The sequence below is a fragment of the Lygodium microphyllum genome, chromosome 30 (assembly GCF_053477565.2).
Source record: "Lygodium microphyllum isolate KBCC chromosome 30, Lygodium_microphyllum_v1.1.10, whole genome shotgun sequence".
In the NCBI taxonomy this organism is placed as follows: domain Eukaryota; kingdom Viridiplantae; phylum Streptophyta; class Polypodiopsida; order Schizaeales; family Lygodiaceae; genus Lygodium; species Lygodium microphyllum.
Window position 1 is genome coordinate 60,845,033 of NC_141164.1, and position 14,769 is coordinate 60,859,801.

Sequence of the window (14,769 nt, forward strand, 5' to 3'; positions counted from 1 at the left end):
AAATATGTCAAGATATTCAAAAGTCCATGATAGCTGGAAGGATCTCAAGAAGAATACGCCTGTCATGGTTTGTCCCCTTACATATCTTTGTGGGTTGCTTCAAAATAGCAAACTTACAAAGAACAAAAGTAACTTGGCTAAGTAGAAATTTTGCAAGCGCAGAACTAGATAACATCATAGGGAAGCTTTGGAAATCTAGAGATGTTGACCATAAGGGCGACACCATGAGGTGTATTGTATGCCCCCAATCCTTGTCTTTGTGTTATAATATAGCACGATAGACTCTTGCTTTGGGTTTTGATTATAGGAGATACAAACTTAAACTAGGCATGTGGATTCCCTTGGATTCAGATACAGATTGCATGCCCTTCAATCTTAAGGTGCAAGTTATAGAAAAGAAGGTAAATATCACTTCCAATTGGAATCTTAAAGATGTAAGGGCTACCTTGGAGATGCTAGACTGTACATCCCCATAATATAAGTTCAAAGTAAACGGTAAAGTAGTAGGGAAAAGAGCTGAACACTTTTTCTCTTGTATGAGTTGCTTGCCTCCTTCAATTGTAAGCTTCAAGCCATAAAATTGAAAACATTACGTTGGACAAAAAGCTTTTCATTGAATGAAGAGTTACAAAATTGAAGTGTAGATATACAAAGATCTTGCCATTTGTATCTATTTGTCTTCTTTCATCATTGTAACTTCTTCGTCACTTTTTGAAAAGATAGATCTTGCAGTTGCAGTGGCTTTTTTTTTTGTTGGTTGAAGAATTTAACTTGGACAAGGGCCCTCTTCTCTTGAGGGGGTAGATGAGAAGATAAATGAGAAAGTGTTGGCATTTCTGTCTTTGTGGAGCTTGCCTTACTTGTCTTTCTAGATGACTTGCCTTTTGCCTTACTCTTAGTTAAGGATTTATGTGGAGGAGAGTTGGGGTCGACTGGCATGATTGCCCTATCCAAAATTAACTCGATACATCTCTCTCTTATCCACCATGTGTATGAATCAGGGTAATTTTTGCACTGCAAGGAAAATTGTAATAAGTTGTAAGGTGAGTGATAGTTCATACTTGTAGGGAGTAAAAACAAAGAAATGGAATGATTATAAAATTGGATAATAATGTTGTTGCTCAAAATCTAATAATGTTGCTCAAAACAGAATGTGAAAGATACTTACATTAACCCCATCTATCTTGAGAATCTTTGAATCTATTGTCCTACAAACATTTGAAAATACTCTCCATCCACAAGAATACACATCATTTTGTAAGGGCACTTCTTGTAAGAGAAAACTATATGGTTTTTGAGGATCAACAATATCCTCATATGTAGTGTCCAAAAAGGTCACCACCAACCTCCCATCACTGTAAATGGAAACATGTTATAAAAAAAGGACAATAAATCAAATAAACAATAAACCAAAAAGTGAGGATTTGTATTCAACGCACATTTTTGCTTGACCGTGGATACCCCTAAGAGAGTTCATAAGGATAATTTCTCGAGTGAAAATATCAATATATATTAAGCTCCAATGTCCTCTGCAAAGTAAAATGTTAGTAAGAAATGCATACTATAAAGAAGTATACATTAAACCCTTTGCAAAATTGCATACCTTTCAACGTAAGGAAAAAAAATATGGTAGTTTGTAATTGGATCGAACGATCTGAAAAATAATTCTATGTTTGAACGAGATTTCGAAAACAATTCCACTGATAACAGTGGATCAACGATAAATATAGTTTTAGAGATTTCTTGGCTAAGAGAAGAAATCAACGCCCTAAAACCAAAAGCAAAACCAAATGAATGTCAATTGCAATGAACAAAACAACACTATCATTTAGTTAAAAAATTTGAGCCAAAAATCCTTACCTTATGCAACAAAAGACTACTGAATCTGACAACTGAATATCTTTCTTAACAAACATTCCTTTGTCCTTAGGGAAAATACTAAGATAGTCTTTTGAAGAAGTGCAAGAGACATTCACAACCATTTTCCCGTATACCTCATCTATTCTCTTCATATTGACAAGACCAAGGACATCAATTTTTCTCTTGCAAAATTCATCCTCTGACTTAATAGTCTCCTTGGTCGTTCTTGATGGGTGACTTCTTTAGGTTCTTGATAGGCAGACACTTGTTCGGAGGTGGTCTTTGCAGGGTGTAAATGTGTCACGTCCTCAATCACTGGTCGTTTCGCTCTCTTAGACAATTCTGGAGGAACGTTAAGGATCTCAAATGCTTTTTTATCAGTAGTGGGCAAGGGCCTCAATACCTTGTCGAACCTATACCTAATTCTGCTAACCATACTAAAGTCTTTGTTCATCAAAGTCATTCTATGAGCGTGGGCAGAAGCAATGTAAGCATCATTCATAAAATCAATAACGAAGTCTTCAGCAGCCTCCTGAAGGCAAAGAATGGCTGCAAGCTACCATTTTTTTTGCATGCCAACTTCAGTGGACACCCTTGATAATCTAAAAGAAATATCTTTGGCAACTCTAATAAATGTTGTCTTTGGAATCACATGCTGTGTAGCTCTTTGTGCCTTCCTTATCTCACTAAAACATTTCCAAACATTAAAAAATCTTGACTTTCTCTTTCTCTTCAACAGCTTGAAAGGGTCTTCTTCTCCATGGGCATCAGAGGGTCCAGGTTGCGGTGTTTGTTGAATACGGGCTCTAAGGGAGGTTGGAAACTTAGCAATTGTTGTAGGGTAGGACTGTACATGATGAAGCTTACTCTAGGCAGGAGAAGACACTGTCTCTGCACTAGATTGTTTAGATTCCATGGCAGGAGACTAAGGGCAACCAGGGGTAGGTGGGATCTCATGATGGAAAGATTGAGAAGATGAAAGCCTTGTCTCCTCCTCACTCTCTTTGCTGTCTATATACACCTTCCTTGCAGTCTGCTTTGTCCTAGCCATGAACCTGCAGAAAAATGAGACTTGTTAGAACATTTAAAAACCATGAGTAAAAAATGAGACTAGTTAGAATTTTAAAAAACCATAAGTAACCCTAACAGAAATAACAAATACGGCGTGATAGGAGAAAAAGCACGGGTTTGAAGTGAAGCTCCTCGCGCTGTATTTGCGGATGACCGATACGACGCGATAGGGAAAAACCGTGGGTCAAAAATGTACCTCCACGCGTCATATTTGCGATAGGCAACACGGGTTAAATGATACGACACGAATACAGTGAAATGAAGTTTTGAAAAGCAACCTCTCGCCTTGTATTCATGGTGAACGATACGACGTGAAAACAACGAAAATAGTGAAGCGTGGATTTGCAGTGTTGGATATGGTGCGAAAACAATGAATCGCATGTTTAAAAAGCACCTGCTCGCGCCGTATTTGCGGTGACTGATACGGCACGACTGTGTTTAAGCATAGGTTTAAAAAAAAACTCCTCGCACCGTAATTGCAGTGACTGGTATAGGGCAAAGTTGATCTCGACGTGGCTGTGTATTCACGCTCTGGGTTTGAAAAGTGAGCCATGTAAGCTACAATCAATATTTTATGACTGTGTCGTGACATGTGGCATTGTTTAATTGGCTAGGTTTTACATGGGCCATCCACGTGGCTGTCTAAGTGGCATCGCACGTGGCAAATATTTTTCGCTCTATATAAACACGGTGGTTAGGCATTTATGACTTTTCTTGCAAATTTACAAGATTCTTTAGAGTTTAGGTCCACTTTCAGTGTTTCTTATGTGAATTTGCGTGATTTTGTTTACCCCTTGATACGAAGCGAGGAGATATTATTCTTGAGGTCACTTGGCCGAATTCGCATCGTTTCATCGATTAGCAAATACGAAGCGAGAAGGCATCGCTCATGAACTGGTTGCACACTTTCGTGCGGTATCGTAATTTCACTCATGTCTAAACCTAAGGATGTTGTAGGCTCCCAAGAGCAGGTAAACCCTTCTAAAAAATAAGAAGATTGTCATCAGGATCAACAAGAGCTTCTGGTTGTGCTACCTTCTCCCCTGAAATTCCCACAACTTCCTCCCCTTGTTCAGCAACAAGTGTGGGAATGCCTAAGAAGTCTCCAATCGAAGGCAAGTCACCATTGATGGTTTCTGGATTGTCTCAGATCACAGAGGTTTCTCCATCTGAAAGGCTCCTAGACTTTCTTCTTCAGAATGGCATGGAATTATCTTATTACAGAACTGCAAATGATATTTTCAACCCTGACTGGGATATTGACCATGTATTGAACTCATGTAAGAAGTTTTTCTTGGAGGATTTTGCTGAGTTTGAAACTCTTGCATTTCCGGTGGTTGAAAAGGATGCAAAGGAATATCTTCACATACCTATTGGGAGCTCACCTTCAAAGAAGGCTTCGTTTTCAAGAAAGTGTACATCTCATTCTCTTGACCGGTTTTGTACCTCATATTTTTTTGTTCTACTCATTCTAGGAAATGCAGGCTTATGTCCAAAACAGATGCATTCATTACGTTTTCTCTTGTTAAATATCCTACGAAATTTGATTATTGTTTAGCCATCATTGCAGAGGCTTCTGATGCTGCAAATGGCATTGTTGATGTTGAAAATGAATCGAAAGAAGAGTTATTTAAACTTGACACTGAAATTACGGACGACAAGTTTATTGAAGTAGGGGATGCCCTTTCTCTTTGTTTTCGTAAGGCAAAGAATGCTGAGGAAGAGTATGGGATTACTGAAGAGGAATTCCACGACCTTCAAGACCGACTTGGAATTTTCCATTTTGGAAGAGAAGAGTTGCAATATGTTAAAGAATTGGAAGATACCAATGAGGCACAATCATTAATTAACATATGGAATCCAACTAAGCTAGAAAATGATGAAAATCAATTGGTACTATTATCTCAAATTTTGTAAGATGTATATACATTAATATGTTTGATTTAAACATTCATTTGACATTTATATTTTTTTACAATTGGAAATACCCTGTAAGTGGTCGGCGGTCAGCCAATATTCGAGCCATTCTCATGTGGATGATGCATGACTTTTTGGGATTGGGAGAGTGCTCAGGTGAGCAGGCCTCCATTCTCGTTGGTAATATCTATATTTTATATCTTTCAATCAAGTATTCACTAGGTCGTGGTGTTGGAACATGTCTGGTTACCTCAGGTTATCATGCATGTCCATTGTGCGGGCCACGGTTAGAATCCCAAAGGTCACGAACCATGAAGAAGATGGTATATCAAGGACACGTTGCTTTCTTGCCGGAGGATCATGAACTCAAGGAAGGTTTCCTTGGATGAGCTCCAACACGTATGAATGCCGTAAGCTGGTATGAGCTGAAAACGATCCACGCGGAATCACATCCAAATGGAATGCGGCGGTTCTCAGTTTTCTACAAGTTGCCATATTGGACCCACTTACAGGTCAACCACTTGTTGGATCCCATACATATTTTCTAGAATGTGGGTAGCTTGTTATGGGACCACATCACAGGAAAGAGAGACACTATAGGGGCACGAATGGATTTGAAAGAGGTAGGTAAGATGGAGGCGCTTTGGCCGCAGTCGAGTGCTGATGGTCGCGTGCAGCTTCTCACGCTCCTTGGGTTTTGTCCACTAAAGAAGAGTGCATTGTGAAGCAAGTAATCAAGTCTATCCGCACTCCGATGGGTATGATGCGTTCTGTCATGTCCGCATTTTCTAAAGACAACCAATTATTAGGGCTAAAATCCCATGATTGGCAAAAGATATGTCAGGTTTGTACTACGAATGGATTGTAATTAGCATGGGCATTTTGCTATTTGGAATGTGGCCATTATTCATAATGCTTTCTCATTTGTGGTAGTTTGTACTACCGATCGTGATCACAGGATATCTTACTCCAGAAATTCGCGGGGCCATTTACAAGTTGTCGACTTTGGTGCAATGGATCTCACAAAAGGAGACTAAGATGTCCTCTATTGAATCCGCGAGGCGGGGAGCAGTGGAGACGGTCTATCTCTTTGAGAAATACCTGCCCACCAACATGCTCACGATACAAATCCACCTTCTTGTACATCTTGTGGATGAAGTGGAGATTGCTGGACATATCCATACGCGATGAATGTTCTTCTTGGAGCGCTTCATGAAAACCTTGAAAGGCTTTGTGCGACAATGAGCTCGGCCAGAAGGTAGCATGGCCGAAGGTTGGTTGGTGTCTGAGGCGCTAGTGCATATTTCACAATGGCTACCAACGGTGGAACCAGACAATGAAATGATGTGGTCACTGAAGGACAATGATAGACTGACTGGAGATGTGGTGGTTGGAAATGGGGTAGAAAAAAGAATGAATGCCTCAATGGAAGAGAAGGTGAATCGCTTTTGTATGTTGCACCATGCCTCTATGGAGACGTGGCTCGCCAAGTACCAAATCGCTAAGCAAGATCGAGAGGTTGCACCATGCCTCTATGGAGACGTGGCTCGCCAAGTACCAAATCGCTAGGCAAGATCGAGAGGAAGTGTGAGCTGAATTCCAACGTAGTATGCGTCATCGACTAATTTGATATCACGAAGGCATGGAGGAGATGCCGCGGTTTATGTCAACACGATGGTTGCATGGAGCCTTGACCGCAGCATCTCGCGAAGGGACAGAGGTCTCAATGGAGGAGTGGGAATTCTTGGGGGGATGAAGTCCAAAGGTGATGAGGGGTTTAGAATCTGTCGTATCTAAATTTTATATGCGACATCTAATTTGAGTGTTTCAATGTATAGTACAAAATATATAGTGCAGCGTGGTCGCGTGGACGGCATTTTCGCATGGAGTGTATTGACAAAATGCGCTCCACAATGGACTATGGTGTCATGGCAAGGTTCGAGCAAGAGAGCCGGCGACGAGCAAAGGATCCAAACACAGTTGTGGATGAGATGGAGTATTTTGGGAACTTGCAAAGTATTATTACAGTGGATTACCGTAGCTTCTCCATGATACTATTCGATGTGCAGTGGTTCAAAGTGGTACTTGGAGGAGCTGGAGCAATAGTTTGACGAGGTCCATCTGGATTACTCGAAATAGATTTCGAAAAAAAAATGAACGGATTTGCGCAACACCTTTGTGTTGCCGACCCATTGTGAACAGGTGCATGGAGTCATTTGCTTGTTAATTGTATTACGACATGGTTTATGTCACAATGGTTTGAACTCTCTTGCACGTGTTTGTGAACATGTAATCTTCTATCCAAACCCCCGACACAACCTCGATGGTGGTATGTTATACCTTCAACTCCCCGAAGTGCGAGAGTATATGATCAAAGCGATGTTCCGAGCATAGATGAAGATAATATGCAAATAGAGGGGTCGATATTGCAAGGGGTGGAGGCCGTTGAAAGCTTGGAGCCAATATCAGCTAACAATGATGGAAATACAGGAGTCCAAGAATTCTTTGAGAATGCGGCGGACTCATTCTTTTGTGGTGACATGTCTATCGACCTTTCAGTGTATGGGGAGTTGTGTTAGGAGATTAACATGGGACCATAGGATACTTCATACTTGGACCATCCACTTACTCAATTCGTTGACCAATCGCTTATAAGAGTACATAAGATATGCATTTTAAGTGAGATTTTTTTTAAATGATTTATATTACTGTGCTTTGTATGATTTAAATTGATTATTCTAACATCATTTTTTGTCTGTGTAAGTGACATTTTCAGGATGAGTCGAGGGATAAGCGATGAGGAGTTACAGGATATATTCGCACGCATGTCTCCAGACCAGATCGCCAGATTCAGAGAGATGGCAGACCAGGAGTTGTCTCGTTCTTCGTCAGGGCGCTCTGCAAGATCTGCTTCAGCACAATCGGATGCTTCGGCTTTGAGCAGACAATCTCGACGCTCACGACTTGGGCCAGAGGGAGGGAGTGTATCGGGATCAGGGTCAGGGGGATGCTGCAGAGATACAGAGGCAATGAGCCTGCGGTCGACACGGGATACAGGTGCGACTCCTCGGTCTCGTGGCTCAGGTGGATGTTGTGGAGACGCAGACGCAGTGTCCCCGTCTCGTCGTTCAGCTGGAGCTGTGTCACCTCTACGATTTCACTACAAGACATAGACCTTATAGCGACGTTTAAAGCGACGAAAATACAAACAACAAAATTTTCCGCCGTTGTCGCAAAAAGCGTCGTTATTGACGATGCCATAGAATCGTCGCTATATGCGTCGTATATAGCGACGGCTACAGAGAATTTGCGACGCTCATAGCGACGCCAATAGCGACGCGAGCAGTAAATTTGCGACGCAAATAGCGATGGTAACAGAGAAAAAAAAATTTGTGGCAGGGCAGCAAGCTGCCCTGCCACATATAGCACTATGTGCTGTATGAGAGCCATACAAAATAGTTTCTGCACTGCTGCATACAAAGCGTTTGCAAACAAAAAGAATGTATACTGAAATCATAAAACTGATACATGAAATAAATACATGATCGCATAAAATGCGATTGGTACAATCATGAAACGATATCACTAATACATAGAAAATGTCTACATAGATCAGGCGACTAAAAACTAAAGGTGTGTGAGCTCTAAGGATCCAAGGGCGAGCTACAAATCCTTGTCCCCCGAAAGCACATCCCACTGCAAAGGAGCATCAAACGGATTCTGCAGAAAAAGAAACAACATATCAATCCACCATACAATAATGCATTCAAATATCTCATGGTAACTACGGACAAGAAAGATAAGTGACTTACAGGGCCGCCGCGTCTATACAATCGGTCGATCAATGCCCTGAGACCGTGCCTCTCTGCATATCGAGTCTCAAGGCCTTGCAGATCGCGATTTGTAACGGAGTGCTGCAAAGAAAACAAAACACTAACTGTTAGAAACATGATTGTCAGTACAAAGAATATCTCAAAAAAACAAATAAGCAAAACAAAAGAGAAACTTACAAAGTCCTCCAAATATGTCCTGTGGCTGCTAGTCCCAAGATGATGCACCGATCCGGCCTCGATTCGTGCCCTCGCCGCCTCCCGCTGCTGACTCCAACGTCCTGGCGAATTTGTAGCCTCCTCCCTCAGTCGGCGCCAGTCATCTGCATCTAACCACTCGGGCTTTGGAGCCCCACTCTTAATTGCCTTGCATGCGTCGGATCGTCTATGTGACATGTATGCATGCATGCAATCCATCATCTAGCCCGTAGAGAATCTATCTACTGCGGCTGGCACCGGGAACTCCTCGTGCAAGGATGCTATTATGTAGTCCTTGCTCCCCTCCGATATGTTCCTCCAATGATCCAGGACGTTGTGCCGAAAAACTTGTTGGCACAACTCCCTCATGCGAGCCATCACCCTCCTCCCCTCATCATTCATGATGATGGCTCCTGACCTACTATCCACTAGGTATCCATAACCCCTAGGAGTTTGCCTAAGATGGGCCCTCTCCCATCTCCGTCCACGCTCCTGGGCATATCCAGGAGACCCCTGTACATCCGGTGTACCGACGGGGGTACCCTCTCCCGGAGTGCCACTCAAAGGGGTGCCACCAAAGGGGGTGCCACCAAAAGGAATGCCACCAAAAGGCGTGCCATCTGCCGACGGCTGCGCAAAAGCCGGAGTAACTGGAGTGGACATCCCCACAGGTGTGATAAATCCTGGAGGTGATGCAGCTCTAGCTGAACGACGAGACGGACACACCACGTCCGTGTCTCCACAGCAGCACCCCCCTGATCCTCCTGCAGTCGCAGTCCCTCCCTCTGGCCCAAGTCGCGAGCGTTGAGATCGTCTGCTCGAATCTAAAGCATTTGATCGCGCTGAAGCTGATCTAGCAGAGCGCCCTAACGAAGAACGAGACAGCTCCTGGTCTGCCATCTCTCTGAATCTCGTGAGCTGATCTGGAGAAATGTGTGCCATCATGTCTTGAAACTCCTCATCGCTCATCCCTCGACTCATCCTGAAAATATCGATACCTGCACAGATAAAAAATGATGTTAGAATAATCAATTTAAACTATACAAAGCACATTAATATAAATCATTTTTGAAAAATCTCTCTTAAAATGCATATCTTGTCTACCTTTATAGAAGATCTAAACAACGAATTGAGTAATACAATTCTCCAAGAATGAAGTATTCTATGGTCCCATGTTAATCTCCTGACACAACTCTGCATACACTGGAAGGTCGATAGACATGTCACCACAAAAGAACGAGTCTCCCTCGTTCTCAAAAAATTCTACGACTTCTGTATTTCCATCATCGTTAGCCGATGCGGGCTCCAAGCTTGCGGTGGCCTCCACCCCTTGTAATATCGACCCCTCTATTTGCATATTTTCTTCATCTATGCCTGGAACATTGCTTTGATCATATACTCTCGCACCTCGAGGAGTTGAAGGTATAACATACCACCATCGAGGTTGTCGGGGGTTTGGATGGAAGATTACCTGTTCACTCGCACGTACAAAGCGAGTTCAAACCATTGTGACATAAACCATGTCGTATTACAATTAGTAAGCAAATGACTATTTGCACCTGTTCACAATGGGCCGGTAACACAAAGGTGTCGCACAAATCCGTCCATTTTTTTTCGAAATCTATTTCGAGAAATCCAGATGGACCTCGTCGAACTGTTGCTCCAGCTCCTCCAAGTACCACTTTGAACCATTGAACATCGAATAGTATCATGGAGAAGCTACGGTAATCCACCGTAATAATACTTTGCAAGTTCCCAAAATACTCCATCTCATCCACAACCGTGTTCGGATCCGTTGCTCGTCGCCGGCTCTCTTGCTCAAACCTTGCCATGACACCACAGTCCATTGTGGAGCGCATTTTGTCAATACGCTCCACCCGAAAATGTCGTCCGCGCGACCACACTGCACTATATATTTTGTAATGCACATTGAAACACTCAAATTAGATGTAGCAAGCAAATTTAGATACGACACATTCTAAACCCCTCATTACCTTTGGACTACATCCCCTCGAGAACTCCCACTCCTCCATTGAGACCTCTGTCCCTTCGCTGGATGCTGTGGTCAAGGCTCCATGCAACCATCGTGTTGACATAAACCATGGCATCTCCTCCATGCCTTTCGGATATCGAATCGGTCGGTGACGCGTACTGCGTCGGAATTCAGCTCGCGCTTCCTCTCGATCTTGCCTTGCAATCTGGTACTCGGCGAGCCACGTCTCCATGGAGGCATAGTGCAACATACAAAAGCGATTCACCTTCTCTTCCATTGAGGCATCCATTCTTTTTTCTACCCCATTTCCAACCACCACATCTCCAGTCAGCCTATCATCGTCCTTCAGCGTCCATAGCATTTCATTGTCTGGTTCCACCGTTGGTAGCCATTGTGAGATATGCACTAATGCCTCTGACACCAACCAACCTTTTGCCATGCTACCTTCTAGACGAGCTCGTTGTCGCACAAAGCCTTTCAGGGTTTTCATGAAGCGCTCCAGGAAGAACATCCATCGCGTATGGGCAGGTCCAGCAATCTCCACTTCGTCCACAAGATGCACAAGAAGGTGAACTTGTATCATGAGCATACTAGTGGGCAGGTATTTCTCAAAGAGACCAACCGTCTCAACTACTCCCCGCCTTGCGGATTCAATAGAGGACGTCTTAATCTCTTTCTATGAGATCCATTGCACCAAAGTCGAGAACTTGTAAATGACCCTGCGAATTTCTGGAGTAAGGCATTCCGCAATTGCGATCGGTAGGACAAACTGCCACAAATGAGAAAGCATTAAGAATAATGGTCACTTTTCAAATTTCAAAATGTCCACACTAATTAAAATCCATTATGTTCACAAACCTGACATATCTTATGCCAATCATGGGATTTTAGCCCAGACATTTGATCATCTTTAGAAAATGCGGACCTGAGAGAATGCATCATACCCGTCGGAGTGCGGATAGACTTGATTACTCGCTTCACAATGCGCTCTTCTTTGGTAGACAAAACCCAGGGAGCGCGAGGAAGCTGCACTCCCCCTTCAGCACTCGACTGCGGCCAAAGCGCCTCCATCTTACCTACCTCCTTTAAATCCATTCGTGACCCTATAGTGTCTCTCTTTCCTGTGATGTGGTCCCATAGCAAGCTGCCCACATTTTTGAAAATATGCATGGGATCCAACAAGTGGTTGACCTGTAAGTGGGTCCAATATGGCAACTCGTAGAAAACTGAGAACCGTCGCATTCCATTTGGATGTGATTTCGGGTTTACCATTTTCAGCTCGTACCAGCTTGCAGCGTTCATACGTGCTGGAGGTCGTCCAAGAAAACCTTCCCTGAGTTCATGATCCTCCGGCAAGAAAGCGGCGTGTCCTTGATATACCATCTTCTTCATGGTTCGTGACCTTCGAGAGTCTAACTGTGGCCCACACAATGGACATGCATGATAACCTGAGGTAACCAGACCTGCAAGGCGATCCACGACCTAGTGAATACTTGATTGAATGAAATAAAATATAGATATTACCAGCGAGAACAAAGGTCTGCTCACCTGAGCACTCTCCCAATCCCGAAAAGTCATGCATCGTTCACATAAGAATGGCTCGAATGTTGGCTGACCGCCGACCATCGTGCCTGCTCATATCTTGCACCGTGACCCCCTCCTCCCACAAAATCTTAAGCTCATCGACTAATGGACGAAGATACACGTCTATATTTTTTACTTTGTAGCAGCTCGGGACGAGCAAGCTAAGGATGAGATGTCATTTCTTCGTAGAAAGCCATGGAGGGATGTTGTAGTTGACAAGCACTATAGACCACACACTGTAAGAAGTCGAGCGCAGACCGAATGGGTTCACACCATCCATGGCGAGACCGAGCCGAAGATTCCTTGGCTCTCGCACAAAGCCTGGGAAGGTAGAGTCAATGTGGCTCCATGCGCGCGAATCTGCTGATATTCGTTGAACTCCATCCGTGGACCTATTCTGCACATGCCATGTTGTCAAGCTTGCCATGGTAGACGTGCGAAACATGTGGTTTATGTAGGGGATGAGCGAAAAGTGTCTGAGAACTTTTTGAGGGATGGTTTGCCCTTGCAAGTCCTATCGATACCTGTGAGCACCACACTTTGGACATGTCTCCATAGTCTCGTATTCATCTCGAAACAATATGCAGTCGTTGATACATGCATGGATATTATTGTAGTCCATGCCAAGCTTCCGTAAAACATGTCGTGCATCATCACGAGACTCAGGCATGGTATTTGCAGGTGGCAATATATGATATTTCAATAACCTGAAAAAAATCATAAAACACCTTGAAAAAACACCAATGTTTGCAATAATACTGTTTTAAAAAAAATCAATGAAGCTTGTGTGCAAGGTACCTGAATAACTCAGTCACACTCGTATCACTCCAACCGTATTTTGCTTGCACACTTAAGAGTGCAAGCAATGTCTTTAATCGAGATACTCGGCACCCATCATATAATGGTATGGATGCTTCCTCTCCAAGCGGGTCAGATGTCTCAACATCCATGGAAATCAATGCATCGATCATTGCCTCCATCTCAGGCTCCAAGATTGTAGGCAGGTCAGGAAGGTTGTCTGTCTCCTCTGGCATTGACGGTATAGATGGGCCTTGCGAGTGGTCGATTGGCTCCTGCAATCCATCCATCGCACGTCCACGAACTCTTCTAATTGGCCGCAAAGGGTGCACTCCCCCTTGGGTCGAGACATCACCCCCCTGGATAGAAAATTTGCCAACAAGACCCAATCTTATTGTGTATGGTTTTCAATTAGCTTGAGAGTACAATGCATGAAAAATGCTAACTTCAAATTACCGTTTGCTGAAAATCCGCAATCGCCTGATCAATGATCTCAGATTGAAACTCGCCAAATCGTCGTACGTGTTCTATAGACAATCGACGTTTTCGTCTAATTGCCAACTTGCATTGAGAGCAAGGACATGGGACACGCTGATTAAGATACGTCTCGCGGTCTTGAACAATAAGACCTTCTTCGTTTTCCATCTTATCTACATTACAACAAACGAGGCTTAAATGGATAGCTTTATGGAGATGTACGTCAAGTTGCAAGTTGACCATAAATCTTGCATTGTATATAGTAGTTGAGAGATTTTCCGATGTTATATCTCGGCAATGCGTGCCATCTATGAAATTTTATAACTATAGTAATAAAATTTATTTCAATCAATTCTACTCATAGTCATAAGACCTGAGAGAAATTATCCTATACCCAATTTAAGGGTTTCTTCTTCTATAACAATACTTTTGGGTTCATTTTGATGAAGTACCTTAATGACCATTAGCTAGGGTATCATTTTCTTTTAGTCCTTCCGTTGACTAGTTGGCATGATTTCTAATTTGGCATGCCTATAAAGTTAATACAAAAACAATGAATTATGCATATCACAATTAGATCCCCTACTTGGACTTCATGAAGGAATTGACCATTTTTAAGCCATCTTAAAGAGTTACCAATGTACGTGGCCCATGGCAAAGCACATTGCATACCATTATCAATAAGTCTATTATCTTAAATTTCCTTCCCCTCCCTCTCCCTCTCTTTCTCTCCCTCTCTCTCCCTCTCCCTCTCTTTCTTTCTTTCTCTCACCCTCTCCCTCTCCCTCTCGTTCTCTTTCTCTCCCTCTCTTGTTTCCTTCCTCTCCCTCTCCCTCTCCCTCTCCCTCTCCCTCTCCCTCTCCCTCTCCCTCTCCCTCTCTTTCTCTTTTTCTCCCTCTCCCTTTCTATCTCTCTTTCTCTCTCATTTCCTAAACAAGCAAAAAATAAAGTGATTTAAACATCCTCCAAGCAAAAGGGAGAGGGAGAGATACAATGCACTCTCCCTCTCTTTCTTTTTCTATCCCTCTCTCATTTCCTTCC